This window comes from Lissotriton vulgaris, chromosome 2_1 (assembly GCF_964263255.1).
Source record: "Lissotriton vulgaris chromosome 2_1, aLisVul1.2, whole genome shotgun sequence".
NCBI lineage: Eukaryota > Metazoa > Chordata > Amphibia > Caudata > Salamandridae > Lissotriton > Lissotriton vulgaris.
The window spans coordinates 2,117,693,277-2,117,711,532 of NC_141687.1; positions in this window are offsets into that span (position 1 = coordinate 2,117,693,277).

Below are 18,256 nucleotides of genomic sequence, written 5' to 3' on the forward strand. Positions count from 1 at the left end.
TCGCCCTGATGAAGGTGCAGCCTACATAGGCTCTGCATCGAAACGCGCGTTGGCGTGACCCATATGGATGTGTAGTCTTTGTTGAACCATCTTATCTATTTCGTGTTGCCTCCATATTGTAATCTCAGCTCTAGCAGCCACAAGATACCTTTTTCTGCAGACCTTGATGTACCTTTATGAATTTTATGAGTGTGATTGTGTTATTATGGTAGTGAGTGAGGTTGAAAGTGAGTGTATGTTTAGTGGGTGACTGTGGGAGTGTGTGGTACTCGAATCTATGCATTTTGCTTAATTATAACTTTGACTCTGCCCTTCCCTTCACCGTATGTATGATATAAGAGTTTAAATCAATGTATATATTTTTCTAAAGCACTTACATGAATTCCCTATATGAAACCTACAAATAGCAAATAAATGATATATATTTTTACCAATTGATTTTGTGTGATGCATTGCTGGCTCTGATGCGTATCTTATGTCACCTCTCATTTGATTGTAAGGATCCCCATGGGACCTTGGAATTTGCCCTGGCAGATTTAGCATGACCAATTGGCTTTGCCAATGGTTGTTGGTATATAAACATTCACTGTAGGGTTTGATGTTTCTGCAATTGCATGTACTTTCTTTTTATAATGTTTTTGTGGACCTGTGGCAATTTGTACACTTATTTCTGGCAGCTAAAACATCTAAGTTGTCCGGGGAATTCAAAGAAAATTGTTAGCCCGTTGGGATGCAGTTTCAGCTCTCAGCGCCACCGTAGTCCCATATTTCAGAACTTTGTGTTATTAGACCGGTGTTATAACACCACATTTCTTGTGTCATTGCTTCCAGTGGGTACATCCTTACAGATAAATATGCTCGGCTATGCTTGCCAGAAGCTGCTGCCGCATCAGCTCAGGGGACATTGTAATCAAAGGCAGATTCATGGCAGCTCGGACCCAAAGTCCAACTTTCGAAGTGGACCTTGTAAAAGTGCACTGATGGAAGAAAGAGGGACCCACATCATTTATCAAAGGTGCATTTTATGACGGGAAATGCTCTCAGGTTAGACAATTCAGCCTTTCGAACCAACACTGATTTTTGTAGTTTAACATGGTTTGGATGAATCGTCTGTGCCCCAAACGACACCAAGCACAAAGATAATGTTCTTTTGTTTTTGTGGTTTAGCACTACATGAAAGAATCGCTTGCCCCCATGTATAATTGCTTATTTAAATCTGATTAAATATTTGCATATTCGAACTACAAGTAAGACCTGAAGGGCTTTGGGCTTTGATGTAAATTGTTCAGATCAATCAGATATATCAAATTTAACAAATAGCATTTTCTTTTTCAAATTCAGTCATCAATGCCACTGACATGAAGCTACTTTATCCCTATGTTCTTATATTGAATAGAGGAGAACTTATTTTGTTAGGTTTGCACTTACCATTACATAGAGACTAACATCCATGGATGCATGAATGTATGGCTGTGTGTATCACAAGTGGATAATATTGTTTAGCAGTTCATTCAATCAACGTCTAGTACACCAGGACCCTTCCTTAAGTACTCCTGCTCTTTAGTTTTCCTCTTTTCACTATATAAAGAGAAGAGTCATGGAGGCAGAAGTCTGTACAGCACTTGTGCGGTAAGTACCATGGAAGCTAAGAAAATATTCAACTGAAGTTCTCCTCCTGGAAGGACTATTTGTAAAATTTTAAAGAGACATTCTCTTTGGTTGCTGCAATGCAGTGCATGAAAAGTTAGTAAACCTGCCCCTTGGTGTATATAGGATTTTCTCACAACTGTATTTGAGGGAAGAATGTAATACTGAAACAGGATTTGAGTCAATCAATCAACCAGAATTTGTAGACCCGTGAGAGACTCAAGGCGCTGTGGAATCACGGTGCCTGTTCCCATTGTTTGAACATCAGGTCTTGAGGTCCTTACAGAACTACTGGAGCAATGGAGAGGCTCTGAGGTGCAACATTTATTGTCAGTAGCGGTCGGTGGTGGGAGTGCAGCCGGGCGGTGACGTGGGGAGTGGGAGGAGCAGGATGGGGGGTAGTAAACTACGGAATACGGCCAAATACAGGTAAGTAGACATACAAAAAAAATAAAACAAACTTTGTTGCGCGCAATGCATCGCATTTGGCGATGCAGCCCAGGACACTGCCAGAAGGCACTGATGGGTGGGACAAAAAAATGCCAACTCTCCAAAAGTAATCATGATGCAAGGATACACTCCTTACCTTACGTTTTTTCAAAATTCTCTCAATTTAAACTTGACGATTGTGTGTGTGAACTGGTGCCGCGGTCTATCCCCATCTGCAGTTATGTGAATAACAGTTGAAAATGTGCACGTATTTTTCGTGCACGCCAGTTGCACTGCTCAATGCGCGAATTGTTCTTCGACCTACATTTGTAAATATCCAAAGTGTTTTAAAAGTCCACAATATCAACCAGAGTTTTTTTTCCAATTTTTTCATTTTTATTAGTACTTATACCAATTATAATCCAAAAGATCACAGTTACGACAAAGATAGCTGAATTCCATGATTTGCTTTTATTTCATAATTTTCAAATGTCGCTGTATGCCCATCCGGGCTTCAACATGGACACGTCAAATAAAGCAGTTCATCTAAATGGCCTCATAAGGTTTTTGGTTGAATTGTGGATGAATGGATATGCTTTTCATATAGATTGAGGTACGTTTGTGGTGAGGGTGGAGTGGCATGTGTTTGCAATCTACGGTGGGGTTCAGTCGTTGTTTCTCTTGCACTATTGAATATTATTTACACTAAGCAGAAGGTCTAGATTTTCTGTTATTATGTCTTTTTACAGGTACCCCTGACGAAGAACTTAATAGTTCGAAATGCATTGGGAAATACCTTATGAGGCCATTTATATGACCTGCTTTATTTGAATTCTCCATGTTGAAGTACAGCGACATTTGAAAATTATGAAATAAAAGTAAATCAAGGAATTCAGCTGTCTTCGTCGTGACTGTGATCTTTTGGAATATAATTGGTATAAGTACTGAAAAATTTGAAAATGTAAAAAAAAATTGGAAAAAACTCTGGTTGATATTGTGGACTTTCAAAATTACAAATGTAGGGAGAAGAACAATTCGCGCATTGAGCAGTGCGACTGGCGTGCACGAAACATACGTGCACATTTTCAACGGTTAACTCTCCAAATGTGGCATTTTCACAATTGTAGTTCAAAATCCAACTTCAACATTAAAGAGGATTTTGGGTTATACTTCCAGTAGCAGATAATGTAAGATAAATGTAGTGGGGCGGGGTGGGCAGTGAGGAGGGGGAGAAACGCAGGGAGAGTGTGGGGGAAGAAGCAGCATGAGAGGGCTAAATAATTTAAAAAAAAGAATTGTCGGTCTTCCGCTCGCCGTGCTTCCACTTCTCCTCTTGGGACAGACTGAAGCTCACAGCTTCCCCAACAGCCAATCCCGACACTGTTCTCACCATGAGAGCAGCATAGGGATTGGGTGGAGCGCACTGGTTTTATGTTCCATTGGGAGAGCCCATGCCTGCTGATCTCTCCACCCAGCATTTCAGCTGGGTTGGAGAGATGTCAGTGTGCATGACAGTTTGGCGGCCTGAGATGGCCGGCCAAACTCTCATGCGCACTGACAGCAGGGCCCACTACTCTTCCTCCCCTGCTGTAATGCTATGGCCCGCCCGTAAGACTTAGTCGCAGGCCGAAAAATAAAATAATCTGCATTAAGATCACTTAATTTTTTGTTTACCTCTGCGAGCAGTGGGGCGACGCTCCTCTGCAATAGCGGAGCAGCCACCCCAGCAAATTCATTCGAGTGTAAACAGCATATCTCTTTCTGCTACTTATCAAATTATGCCAGTTTAGACTTAGGTCAAAGTCCATTGTGGTTACAACCAATCACTTGGAATAAAAAAAGTAAAAGAAATGCTAGGGACAGAGGAGTCAAACAAGGCAAAGAAGTTTAATCTTTTAAAGAATCCCCTAGCCATCTAATACAAACAATATGATCTTTGTACTTCGTATGTCACTCCCGAATTGAAGCTACGCACTACAAGCTTAGTAGGTAAAGACAGACAACGAACAAAACAATAGTGCAAATAGAAGATAATAAAATTGTAGATACCGGCAATAATGCACTTGTAATACATTGCTGTCAACAACATACTAGTAATTGAACTTAAGCTCACAGTAAATATTGTAGTTTAGTGGCCAGTGATAAAAATTGTGTCCTTCCAACATCACACTCCTGACTAGTGTGAGAACTTCTATAAAAAACATGGTTAAACTCGCTAGCCTAAAACAGGAGACCTGAGTGCAACACACTGTAGTAAAAGAATCTAACAGAAGAACAAATACCAGCCAAAAATCTATCAGAAGGTATAGCCCTAAGCCCTATAAGGCCTCCACCTCTATGAAGCTACATAGCCTAGAAGACAAACTGAACAGTATAGAGAGATGGTTCTGTAAAAATGAAAGCAGGGATAGACTTGAATGCTTTACACTGAGAGTCCAGGATCTGAAACAACTCCAAGATGGTTCAGGCAACTTTAAACGTAGAAATAGAGGATACAGCACATGACTATAAGGATTGAAGGAAGGGAAAGAAGGGAAAACATGAGCTTTTTCCTCCGCCACACTTTTCCAAAACTGGCTATTCCCTCTGATTAAAACTTGAATATCCAAAGTACTCACTGCCTTGGACTGCCCTAAACTTCACAAAGAGCCCCCTGGTAAAAGGGCATAATACGAATTCAAATGCATATAAAAGCAGCCGCAATGAAGATCATCACCTGGGGTGCACAACACCATCCTATTTTCCAAGATATAGCAAAAGCAACCTCAGCAACAAGAACAAAATGTCCCAATTTGAGATCCACTTTGAGCCACCACAACTTTAGGTTTGTGTCATTTGTTCATAAAGATGTAAAGTTACACATCAGACCAGAACCAACACCTTTGGTGAGAGAAACGATCTTCAGAAATTCCTAGATATGAAATGTACTTGCACCAGAAGAATACCAAGCAACTAAACTAAGGCCACTCCGTCCTGAGAAAATAGCAGAGGAAGTCCACAAGGAAATATTTATGTTCTGTCTTTTCCACTCACACCTAAGGCTTCATGTCTTGCCCTATCTTCCGTAACACCTTGTTATTTGTCCAGATGCTGAGCTTTGCTCTGCACCTAATCGGTACCTTGCAATATGATAACTGTTACTGTAATGTTTTTGTTCGTTAGTAGGCCCAGGTTTATACCTTTGTTAAAGAGTTAATGTAAGCATCCAGGAAGCTAGGACAATATCTGCTTTACAATTCCATCCACTGGTCCTTTTTCCATCTTGTCACTAGATGAAGTTATAATCAAGGCCTCAAACGTTAAGAATTTACTTGTTTAGGAACCATACCTCTGTGATCCAAGAATCACCAAATGGAATGCTGCAATACAGTATCCAAGAGATATTGAAGTCCCTGGGAAATCAGACTCAACAACATTAGCATGGGAGCAGGGTAAATCATAACCTGGCCTCTGATTTTACAGGGCCTGAACTAATAAACGCTATCCCTGAGGGATACGCCCTGGCAATAATGGACAGAGTAGGTCGCAGGGGGGGGGGGCGTGTTGGGTATATTGCACAAAAAGCTCAATAAGATGTCAGACTGAACCCCTGCCCTCTCCGCTGGTCTCCTTCCAGGCAATGTATTTTGCGCTTAATTCTTCCTCTACCGTGTCCTTCACCAGGATTTTGATTTATAGACCTCCGGGCCCTAGGTCTGCCTTCAGCCAAGATTTACTTAAGATCCTTGAACCTTACCTTGACAGACCCAATATGACTATTCTAGGAGATTTTAATTTCCACTTGGAAAACTCCAGTTCCTCGGATACTGCTCTCTTGTTAGACTCCCTGGCCTCTTGTGGATTGCTACAGGGAGTAGGGAGCTCCACCCATTCAGGTGGACACACCCTGGATGGGGTCATTACTAACGACTCTAGGTTAGAAATTGGTTCCCCCATCCCCCTGTCCTGGTCGGACCGTCTGGCCGTCCCCCTTGAATTCACGGCTCCCCACCTTGCTATGTCCCCGTTGGACCACAATAAGTGGGAACTGAGGAGGAATTTTCAGGGGCTGAATAATGAAACGCTTGGACCTTTGATGACTAATCTTAGGCCCCTCCTTAGGGAGGACACGGACGCAGCCGCCCTTGACCTGTCTAACTCTTTGGCAAGCGCAGTGGATATTCTTGCGCCGCTCAAACAACATTATTCTACAAGGAAACGGCCTTCGGCCCCCTGGTTTTCAGACTCCCTTAGACTGCTTAGACAGGGGTGTAGCTAACAGGAAAGACAGCGGAGAGCACATTTGGACCCTATAGAGAAAGATAAACATAAATGTTTACTCAAGGGATATAAAACCGCGGTGCTGGTGGAAAAGAAAGCCTATTTCGCTAAGTTGACTACATCACTTAGCTCCCCCAGGGAATTGTTTAAAATTGTCGACTTCAGTCTCTCCCCCATTCACCTGATCCTATAGTGGCTACCCAAGAACTGTGTGATCAGATCTCCACTTTTTTCCACACAAAGATTATGGACATCCACACAGCTCTAGAAACCCTCAATCTTGACCTTGAGAGCTCACTCTTGCCTGTGCCACCCCCCTTGGAAAGACAGGTCCATGATTCTTGCAGTAATTTTTCCAAGTTCCCCCTCCTCACTCTTGAGTAACTTGTATGCTTCTGGAGAAGCTTAATTCTGGATTCCCCTTGGATCCCTGTCCACTCAGAATCTTCAAACAGTGTAGGGAGGTAACGCTGCCCCCTCTTCTGGAGGTTATGAACTTGGCAATTTCCGAGGGTATCTATCCCTCATCTTGGAAAATGGCCATAGTCAAGCCCCTTTTAAAGAAGGCTACCCTAGATCCTGGGATTTTGAACAACCTCCGCCCCATCTCCTTTCTCCTGGCCCCCGCTAAGATGCTTGAGGCCCACCTCAACCATCATTTGAGTTTTCTGGATCCCTCCCAAAATGGCTTCCGGAAGGCCAGAGCACTGAGTCGGCTCTCACAGTGGTTGTCAATAACATACGCACTAAGGTCGACGGTGGCCAGACTACTCTGCTGGTACTGCTCGACCTTACTGCTGCATTTGACACCCTGTCTCCCTCCATTTTGGTTACTCGCCTCAGGGAGTTGGGAGTCGATGGATCAGCGCTTAGCCTCCTGACATCTTTTCTCGATCAGCGCAATCAAAGGGTCAAGTTGGGTGACTTCTTTTTCCCTGTCTAGCCTGTGCACTGTAGGGTCCCCCAGGGCTCACCTTGAGCCCCACGCTCTTTAACATCTATGTGGCCCCACTCGCCAGGCTTGTAAGGTCGTTCGGGCTGGAAGTTCTTTCCTATGCTGACGACCACCCAGATCATGGTCAATTGATTGCTTGATTAAATCTGTTGTTCACCACTAATAAGGGTGTAACCTTGAGAACTATCTTTGAGATAGTATCTCCAAAACTATCTGATAAGTAAAATCCCTTGTAGGCAAACTTTTCTTTTTCCAATCCCTTAAGCAGCACTTTACCTTAGGAATAGTCTCTACTCAGTTTCTTCAGGTTCCTCTCCTCAGCAAAGGTTTCTTCACACTAGATAATGCTGTATACCCTGGTTCTGTAGCATAAATTGATTCTGAATCACCGAACTTTTCTTACCCTCTATCTGCCACTTTTTATTTTCTAAGAAGATAAGACAGATTTCCTTCAACTTTTTCTTAGACATTGCTGCCATAGATGATGGATTATCAAAGAATTCTGAGTGCCCTATGTCTGTTAAAAAATGTTTCACATAAGTAAATCATTCTATATTTCAGCTCCCCTGTAATTTCAGACGATCTTGGATAATGTCCCTATTTTGTCCAGTTTCTTCGGAGACCCATATCTTGTGCCACAACAATATTGGGCTCACTTTAATCAGGTCAGTTACATAAACCAGTCCCAACTCTTGGTGGCAAGCATAGGCAGAAGTGGACTTAGGGGTAGCTAATAGATAGCGAACAAAAGCATTTTCACACAGTTGGATGTCACCAGTGTCCGCAATCCCCCAGATCCCTGCACCATACGTCACAGTGGGCACACACTTAGATCTATAAATATCCAGCAGGATGTTTACTGGTCGGCCTCCCAGTTTAATAGCAAAATTTCTCACAGCTCCAATGACACCTGAGAAAGCTAGTTTCCTAGTGTTTACTGCAGCAATCCACGTACCACTCCTATCAAAACTTATCCCCAAATAGGAAAAAGTCTTTGTCATTTCAATTCTTGTGCTGAAGAGAAAAATATTACACTGGGCTGTCATCTTTTTAGAACAACACATGCTGAGGGTTTTACTACTGTTAATTTTTAGGCCTCGCTCATTCATATAGTCCGAGAAAGCCGTAAGGGACCTCTGAAGCCCTACCTGGGTCCTAGCCATAATCACCGCATCATCTGCATATAAAAGGATAGGAGCCAGATTTCCTCCAATTTGCGGGTAATCCTGTTTATATTGTACTAAGTGGGATGCTATGCTATTAATATATAAATTAAATAAAAAGAGTGCAAGTAGAGGGGCGTGGCCAGCAGCCGACGATGGTGGCAGCCTAGAGGGAGAGCTCCGCAGCTGAAGCGGCCTCCAACGAAATCCGTCTAACTATCCGACACACTTATGTCCCAGGCGGGAAGGTACTGAGGTCCAGGACCGGGCGGCAGAGGTACGGCCAAGCGGAAAGAAAATCCGTGACCGGGGAGCCGAGATATCACCGGCCCAGAGTCGGCCCTTGAAGGGAGCCCAAGCCGGAGACTGACCTAGACGAAGGAGCCGGCAGGAAGTGAGCCGCTCCGGGCGGAGGGCCGCCGGAAGCACCCGCCAGCGACATCGGCGGAGAGAGAGTTTCCCCGACTTCTTGCGAGTCTATCCAGGCGCAACAGCCCCGAGCGGGACCCCGGGGGCCCCCGCGCTGAGTGGCGGGAAGCGGATCCGGCGAACGGAAGAACCAAGCACGGACGTGCGGAGGGAATGAACCTGCAACAGCACCCGCCATCTTAAGGACCCGGCCGGGTCCCTGTGCACAGCCGATCTGGTGCGGACATCACCAGGGAAAATCAGGTACCGTCGCGGCACGGCAAGCGCCACCCGCTTCAGCGACCCACGACTCCGGTCCCCCTCCCCCGCGGTGTGGGGGCGCACTGCACCCGTGGGGGCCACGGTGAAACTAAACGTGACGCTCTATCCCCGGAGTAGCCACAGCAACGGCGACAGGGGACTGGGCCAAAGGAAAACACACGGGACTGGTGCAGGCAGCAAACGGCGCTAAGTGACCCCCCCCCCCACTGAGTGGGGGCCCCTAGGCGACACGAAGTGGAACTTTATCCCCGGGCAAGGGCCGAGGTGCCGGGCAGAGAGGTGGCCACAGCAGCGGCAGCAGGGGGGAGAAGGCAAAGGTCTAAAGAGACCGATTTCGGCACAACAGACATTGAGGGCGCACCTCCGCGACCAGCGACCCGTCGATACCACGTGGTGGGGCAAAGCACAACCCAGCGACCGAATACAGAACTGACCAGAGGGGCCACGCGCCACCACGAAACAAGGCAGGAGGCGAGACTGGAGGGCCATACCCTGAGCGCCACGACCAAAGGCGCACTACGCGCAGTGTGAGTCCGGGACGCTGGTAAAGCGAGGGGCTGCCCCGGAGAGAAGTGAGGGGCACGGCTCCACGACCAAAATGGCTGGCAAGGGGCCGAAGAACAACGTGACGCAGTCCCGCCTTGATCGCTTCGCATATGAGAAACCCGTCACCCCCCCGCCAGATGCCAGGTCACAGGCGAGCAAGACAGTGGAGGCGACGGGGGGCAAGAAGGCTACCCTGGACGATGTCATGCGGGCCCTCACACAGGTACAGGCCACGGTGGGATCAATCTCAGCCGAAATCACGCTGATTAGGGCAGACTTCCACAAGCTGACGGAGAAAGTGAACACGATGGACATCGTAACAAAAGCCTTGGTGGAAGATGTGTCGGAGCTACAGGTTAATATGGAACGTCTTTCAAAAGAGAACAGGGAGCTGAGAGACAAGCTCGACGATCAGGAAGGACGCTCGAGACGGAACAACATCCGTATAATAGGTGTGCCAGAATCGGAAGACACGAGGTCAATGGACCTCTATGTGGAGAACCTAATCAAACAGCACCTCCGACCGAAGGGACTCTCCAATTTTTTCACGGTGGAGAGGGCGCACAGAGTCCCTGGAGGGCGCCGACAAACGGGTGCCAACCCCAGGCCGATCATAGCACGACTCTTTAATTTTAGGGATCGGGATGCTATCTTGCAGGCGGCAAGAACCTCACCCCCCGTTAAGATTCAAAACGCCACGCTAGCATTTTTTCCGGACTACACGGCGGAGGTCGCGAGGAGAAGGAGAACTTTTTTCGAGGTCAAAAAAGAACTGAGAGCCAGAGAGATCCCTTATTCAATGCTTTTCCCAGCAAAACTTCGAATTGTGGCCGACAATAAGACTTGGTTTTTCGACACCCCGGAGGTGGCACGGGAATGGCTGGAGGGTTGGCGGACGACAGGCCACCCCCGTCGCTCCAACAGACAAGCCAAGAACCGTAATGGAGGATCACAGCAGGGCCTGCAATCGAACGGGGCCGAGGCGGAGCCACTTTCGCCATTGTCAGAAACTCAAGAGGGGGGCGACGACGGAGAACAATGATCCACGGATACTGTCCATTTGAACTGCAAATACCGCGGCCCGAGAATGCCGCCTTGGACACTGGACTGAGGGCCTCCGCGGCAAGGGAGGGGGCCGCCGACTTCGGAGCATCCTTCACCCCAGCGAGCAAGTACTATGTTAAGGGTTGGGTTCAAGCACTCTGCTAAGTTGGGGGGGCGGGCAGTTATGAGTCCGTGGAGCAGGGGGGCAGGGAGGGGGGGAGTTGGGGGTAGGATGGGGTTATGGTTTTTAGTTTATACACGGGGTCAAGATTGCTACAAAGGGGCACATGCACACAGAACGAGAGTGTCAAGATGCTGCACGCAGAGTCACTACACGGATCTCCTGGTCATCCATACGCATGACTTAGTCCGCATACACGTACACGATGGGGGAGGGCACTGATGTAGGGCGGGCAGCCCAGTTGAACCTCATGTCCTGGAACGTGAGGGGTCTGGGCGACAAGATTAAGAGAGGGCTGGTTCTGCAAAGTATAAAACGGTTAAGTCCTGCCCTGGTCCTACTACAAGAAACACACCTCACAGGCACGGCCACAAAAGCCCTAGACAGGAAGGGCTATAGTATGGTGGCCCACTCTGAATTCACGAAGGGGTCCCGGGGCACCGGGATACTAATTCACCGCTCGTCCAAGTTTATACTCCAATCAGTGACAGTGGACACACAGGGCCGCTTCGCAGCGGTACATGGACAATGGGAGGGAAACCCACTCAACATAGTATCAGTATACATCCCACCGGCACTACACACTGTGGCCTTCACAGACCTAGGTAAATTCCTACTAGACCTTCCAGAGGGGGCCCTTGTACTGGGCGGGGATTTTAACGCAGTGGTTCAGGACTCCCTAGATCGATACCCAACGCGCACACAAACACCGGCACACTCCAAATTGCAGGACTTCATGGAAGCACAGGGTTTAGTGGACATATGGAGGCGACTCCACCCAATAGACCGGCAATACACATACTACTCGGCAGTTCACGACAGCCTGTCGCGGATTGATCACTTCATGTCATTAGAGGGGGGTCTCCTCACCTTCACTGACTCTCAGATTAGACCGCGAGGGGTCTCCGACCACTCCCCGCTGACACTGACTCTCTCCAGTCTGGAACGGACACGTGGGCGTATCTTCCCTATATACCCGGGGTACCTCGAGGAGCCTGACATAGCCAAGGCCTTGAAAAGAACTACACGATCCTACCTCAATGAGAATACAGGTTCAGTGGAATCACCTACGGTCCTATGGGAGGCCTACAAAACGGTACTCCGCGGGCAGGCGATCTCGGTAATAGCGGAGCTCAAGCGCACACGGCGTCAGGAACTGACAGATCTGGAGGATCAACTTGACAAGGCGACACAGGACCACGAAGGGAACCCAAATGGGGACACACAACACGCGCTCCGACTGGCCCAACAGCGCCACACCGACTTTCTGCGCCGCAGAGTGAGGGAACATATGTCAGCAACTACGAGTAGGGTATATGACGTGGGCGACAAAGCGGGGAGGCTCCTGGCATGGTTGGAGAAAGCGCGAGGAGGTCAGAGGGCCATACTCCGGCTGAGAGACTCTAATGGCGAGTTACACTCTAGTCCGGCAAGCATAGTGGAACTCCTGGCAAACCACTTCCACTCCGTGTACACCCCTGAGTATGAGGTTACACGGGAGATGGCAGAGAGCTCGCTCACAGGAGTGCCGACTCGCACTCTCACCCCCGATCAACGTGAAGAGCTCGACTCCGACCTGACGGCGGAAGAAATACAGACTGCCATAACGGCACTCCACCCGGGGAAAGCGCTAGGTCCTAATGGTGTGCCGATAGAGTGGTACAAAATGATGTCCGAGACGCTGTCCACGCCATTGCTTGATATGTTCCAGGAGTGTCGGGAACAAGGGCGTCTGCCTCCTGACCAACGTACGGCCACGATTGTCGCGATTCCCAAGCCCGGCAAACCCCCTGAGGATTGCGGGTCGTACCGCCCGATCTCCCTCCTTAACGCTGAGAGCAAGATCCTGGCGAAACTATTGGCCACCAGGCTCCTGCCTCACCTGACGCACTTAATACACCCGGACCAGTCGGGCTTCATGCCACACCGGAGTACGGCACTGAACCTAAGACGGCTTCACGGGGTGCTGGCCCGAGCCCCGCGGCTGGAAGAACCAGCGGCGGTACTGTCACTAGATGCCAAAATGGCGTTTGACATGGTGGAGTGGCGCTATCTCTTTGCGGTTCTGGAACACATGGGTATTGGCCCGACGTTTATATCGTGGGTCAGACTGCTGTATACAGAGCCAGTGGCGAGGGTAACTGCAAATGGCCACACATCAAGGGAGTTCTCGCTGGCGCGGGGTACGAGGCAGGGATGCCCACTCTCGCCACTGCTGTTCGCCCTAGTATTGGAACCACTGGCCACAGTTATTAGGACCACCCGGCTGCTGAAGGGCGTACAATGGGGGGGCGGTTGGGAAGATAGAGTCTCCCTATACGCCGACGACATGCTCGTCTACCTCATGGACCTATCGAACAGCATCCCGGTCCTACTGGCACTGTGCGAAACCCACGGTACAGCCTCAGGATACAAACTTAACTGGGCCAAGTCCATAATCTTCATGGTGCAGGGTGACCTGCCTGCGTTGCCTGAGGATTGCCAATTGCTCGTAGAACACATCTCCTTTAAATACCTAGGGATCTGGATCACGAAGGACCACTCAACCTTTCTGGACCTGAATCTCAAACCCCAGCTGGACAGGCTGAAAGCGGATGTGCGTCACTGGAAAAATCTTCCCTTAACATTATTAGGTAGAGCGGCGCTCTTCAAAATGATGGCGCTGCCCCGCTTCCTCTATGTCCTGGAAAACACACCGGCGATGGTCCCCGTATCACTTTTCCGCCACGTGGCGGCACTATTATCCGGCCTCCTGTGGGGTGACAAACCGGCGAGGGTAGCACAATTGAAATTGACCAGGGACTGGTACAGTGGGGGAATAGCCCTCCCCAACCTCGAATTGTATTACTGGGCCGCTCACCTCAAGGTGATTAACCAATGGGTCCACGCGGCACACGACGACCCGGCGTACGAGGCGGATAGGCACCAGCTGGGCGCATCCACCCTTCTGGCCCCACTTTACAACAAAGGACTAGTGAGAAAGTTAGAGGGGCCTACCAAGCACACAGTAGCCATCTGGCACAAGGCGCAGAGGCGGCTGGCATGGGAGGGAGTGATCACTAACCTCACGCCACTGTGGGACTCCAAGGCCCTCGGCAACCTGCGCAGTTCAAAAGGGTTTGATCAATGGGATACCATTGGGATTTCCACGGTGGGCGACTTATGGACAAGGGATGGAGTGCTCTCCTTTGCGACCCTGAGGGAGCAATATAGCCTAGAAGTGACCGAAACATACAGGTACATACAAATCAGGCACGCGCTCTTGTCGGTGCTGGAACCAGGGGTGACACTTCCGGAATCGGCCCCGTTAGAGGACCGATTGCTTACGGATTACATGGAGTCTAGTGCAACCTCCCTCACCTACCGCAAACTGATGAACAACCTACCGGATCCCCTTGCAAGGCTGAAGGAACACTGGGAGGATGAGCTGGGAGACCTGGATGAGGCGGACTGGAACGCAGCCCTGGCATCACCCAGGGAGGCGGGCATTTCCTCCCGATTCCGGCTGGTCCAACTCAAAGTACTACATAGGGTCTACTACACCCGCACTACATTATACAAAATACACAGAGCAGACCACCCGTATTGCTTGAGAGAATGTGGAGGGGAAGGTACACTGTTTCACACTCTATGGACCTGCCCAACTATACAGGAGTACTGGAGACGTGTCACACGCACAATAAGTCAAACCCTCCAGAGCCCATTCACGCCTGACCCCAGAATTTGTCTCCTAAATGTTTGGGGCCCGACAGACTTATCATTGACCGCAAAGGGCTGGGTGATTATTGGCATAATGCTGGCAAAGCGGGATATTGCGAAAAACTGGGGGGCACTAGAGGCACCGACGCTGGCACAATGGTGCAGGAACATGGACATGCTCATGGTGACGGAGAGGGCAGTGTATCGGCAGCGACATAATCCACATAAATGGAACAAAATTTGGACACCGTGGAACACCTACAGGGGGGACATTTGTGAGCCTTTGCCTGAGGAGGAGGAAGGGGATAGCTCGGGGGATGAGGAGGATCTGGAGTGATGAAGGGGGGAGGAGGAGGGCCCGGATATTCAACATGGCCCCGGGTCATAGGGGACGTAAATGGAAGCATGAATGAAGTTATCAGAGACTGTGTTGAGGGCTGATGGACATCTATAAACGCGCTAATGCTGACATAGACTACAGTTCGAGATCACTCACTGCAACCCTTAAAGTAGCAAGTTATATGTTGGGGGGGGGGTAAAATTAAAAAAGTTGCTCTATTACTCGTGGGCAGCTGAATGTTGAAGCTGCCCTACGGACCGATTGATTGTCGCTGTATAACATGTGGTAGCAACAACAAAAATAAAATGTTAAAAAAAAAAAAGAGTGCAAGTATGCATCCCTGGCGGACACCTTTTTTTATTGGGAATTTAGAGGTGCACTCTCCCTTACTGCCGAAGCGAACCTTGGCGCCAGCCCCCCTATATAACTCTTTGATAAAATTGAGTACGCTCGTGGCAACGCCCAACAGGGTAAGCGTTTCCCATAAAATATCGTGGCTCAGGCAATCAAACGCCGAGGATAGATCCACGAATACTAAGAACAACTTGTCCCCTTTTGCGGCCACATGCTTCCCAATAATTGTAACTAGATTCAGACCTTGCTCTACTGTGCCTAACCCTTTTTTGAAACCATATTGGTACTTCGATAGGACTCCTGCGACCTCAGCCCATTCTTGCAATCTATTTAAAATGACCCTACCTGCCACTTTCATTAAGGAATCTAACAAAGAAATAGGCCTGTAGCATTTTGGGTCATTGCGGTCACCCTTCTTAAAGATAGGCACCACAATGGCTTCCTGCCATGTTAAAAGGAACCCCGTTTTATTAGCGCAATTTGAAACTTTGGTCAGTAAAGGTGCCCATAATTTAATGTTAGATTTATAAATGATGACAGGTACCCCGTCAGGCCCTGGTGCCTTACCCCCGGAACTCTCACAAATGGCTACTTCCACCTCAGATAGTTCAAAGATAATATCTAATGGGAATAAGCCAGTAGAGTTGTCATCATCCCTCTCCCCGAGTTCTACAGCCTCCCTACTTTCCAGGAAAATATCCTTCTTATGGAGTTCTGTAAAATAAGTGATCCAGGTATTTTCTTCTATTGCCATTTCTAAGGTATCAGTTTTTCTGTCCTCAAAAAAAAAAATTGAGCATTCACCGCCTTCCAGAAGCCTGTATTATCCTTCTGTAGACAAGCTCGATGGAGAATGTTCCAAGCCTCCCCTTTTATTTCCTGTTTCCTTTTCTTTATTGCAGTATAATAAGTAGTCCTCGCTTTTTTAATCTTCGCTGTGCATTTTGGTTCTCCTTTAAGTGCAAGTTTTAACTCTGTGTGGGCTTTACTGCATTCCTGATTGAACCAACCCTCGGGCGTACCCCGATTTTGTTTACTCAACGGTCTCTCCAATAGTTTAGTGATCTCCTCTGTGATGTTGCAGAACGCGGTCGTAACTAACGGTGACATGCATCAATAAAACGTTTTGCGATTCCTTATTAGCGATTTTTAAGGAATCGCAAATAAGGAATCGCAAAACGGGATGCATGATTTAAATTGCATAATATTTGCGATTCGGCAAAAATCGCAATTTTTACCGAATCGCAAATATTATGCGAATTTCAATTTGCGATTTCGCAATTCCCATTGATTCCTATGGGCCAAAAGGCCCATAGGAATCAATGGGAATAGCGAATTCACAAATTGAAATTCGCAAACTGTTGAGGCATTCCATGGGTGCAGGGGGGGGTCCTTTGGACCCCCCCCCTGCACCCCTGAAATGTATTTTGGAGTGCATGTTTCAAACATACATGTCCTAAGGACATGTGTGTCTGTAACATGACAGTGTTTTTAAATGCAAATTAGAGCATTTTAACACATTTTCGCAAATTACCACGAGGTTCAACCTCGTGGTAATTTGCACCCCCTATTTGCGAATTCGCAATTTTAAAATTAATCATGCATTGCTTTTGAGGAATCGCACATTTGCGATTCCTTAGAAGCAATCGCATTTTTGGAATTCGCTAAAAATAGCGATTTTCCCAAAAATGCATGATGCATCTCAAAACATGATTTTGCATTCGCAAACGGCCGATTTTAGCGAATCGCACCGTTTGCGCATGCAAAAATCGTTGATGCATGTGCCTGTAAGACTCCATCTGTAACATCCGAGAGGCAGACCATAAAATCATTTAACTTGTTCTTTATTAAGTTTTGGAGAAATTCTGATGGCTCGATTTTATTCCATTTCAATGTGTAATCATTTTTTTCACTAAGTTTATCCTATGGCTATACAGATGATTGATTATTTCATTCTTAGCAGATTTATTTACTTTGATATCCAAGGAGAAACTGATAGGATAATGGTCCCTAATTGCAATTTCGCCCGTCTCAAAGTTTAGAAAATTATTGGAAATACTATTTGAGGCCAAGACAAAATCAATTAAAGAATTACAGCCCCTACGATTATATGTAGGAGCAAAATCAACCTGCGGGGTGCATAATTCATTGCCGAAACCTAGATCCATTTCAAAGATCAGATTATTCACTAAATTCCCGAAGTGGGTGTTGGCGAGGTGAGTGCAGGGATCACCTTCCATGTTGTGTAAACGACATACATTTAAATGAGCATTTGGACACAAAAAATTAAAATCACCCACCCATAGAACACGATTTCCAGAAAGACAATCCACATCAGATTCTGACATCATATGTGACAAGCTTTCAAAAACACTAGCCAATTCATCCTTATGAACATTATTTTAAAAATGTATCAGATTAATGGTCTCTTTACCAGCAAATATGAGCTCCACCTTTTGAAAGTATTTTGAGACAGCCCTGAATTTACCGACCCTAACTTTGGAAGTATTTGAAGTATCGACACAGAGACCCCCTTTATTTCTGACCCTGAGTGAAAATTCAGCAGCTGTGTGAAACGTTCTAAACCCATTAATATGAATTTCGTCCCTCCCCCATGTCTCTTGGAGGCATACGATGGAGAATTGTTTTATGAAGGGTACGAAGGCCGGATCATATATCTTTTTCAATAATCCGGCCACATTCCAAGTTATAAAAGTTATGGGTTCTCCCTTATCCCCGTTCTCTTTACCTAGTGTAACTGGTGTCTGTATATCTGCTCCAAGCTGGTTCTTTGCTGATTGTCACATTGGGTTAATGATTCCTGCCCCAAAGAATCCTTCACCCCCCTTACAGGCACAACATCTTTTGTAATGATTACAGTTTTGTTGGCTGTTTTTCCAAGTCCCTGATTATTCTTAATTGGCGGGATTGCCAGAACATTCCGCTCC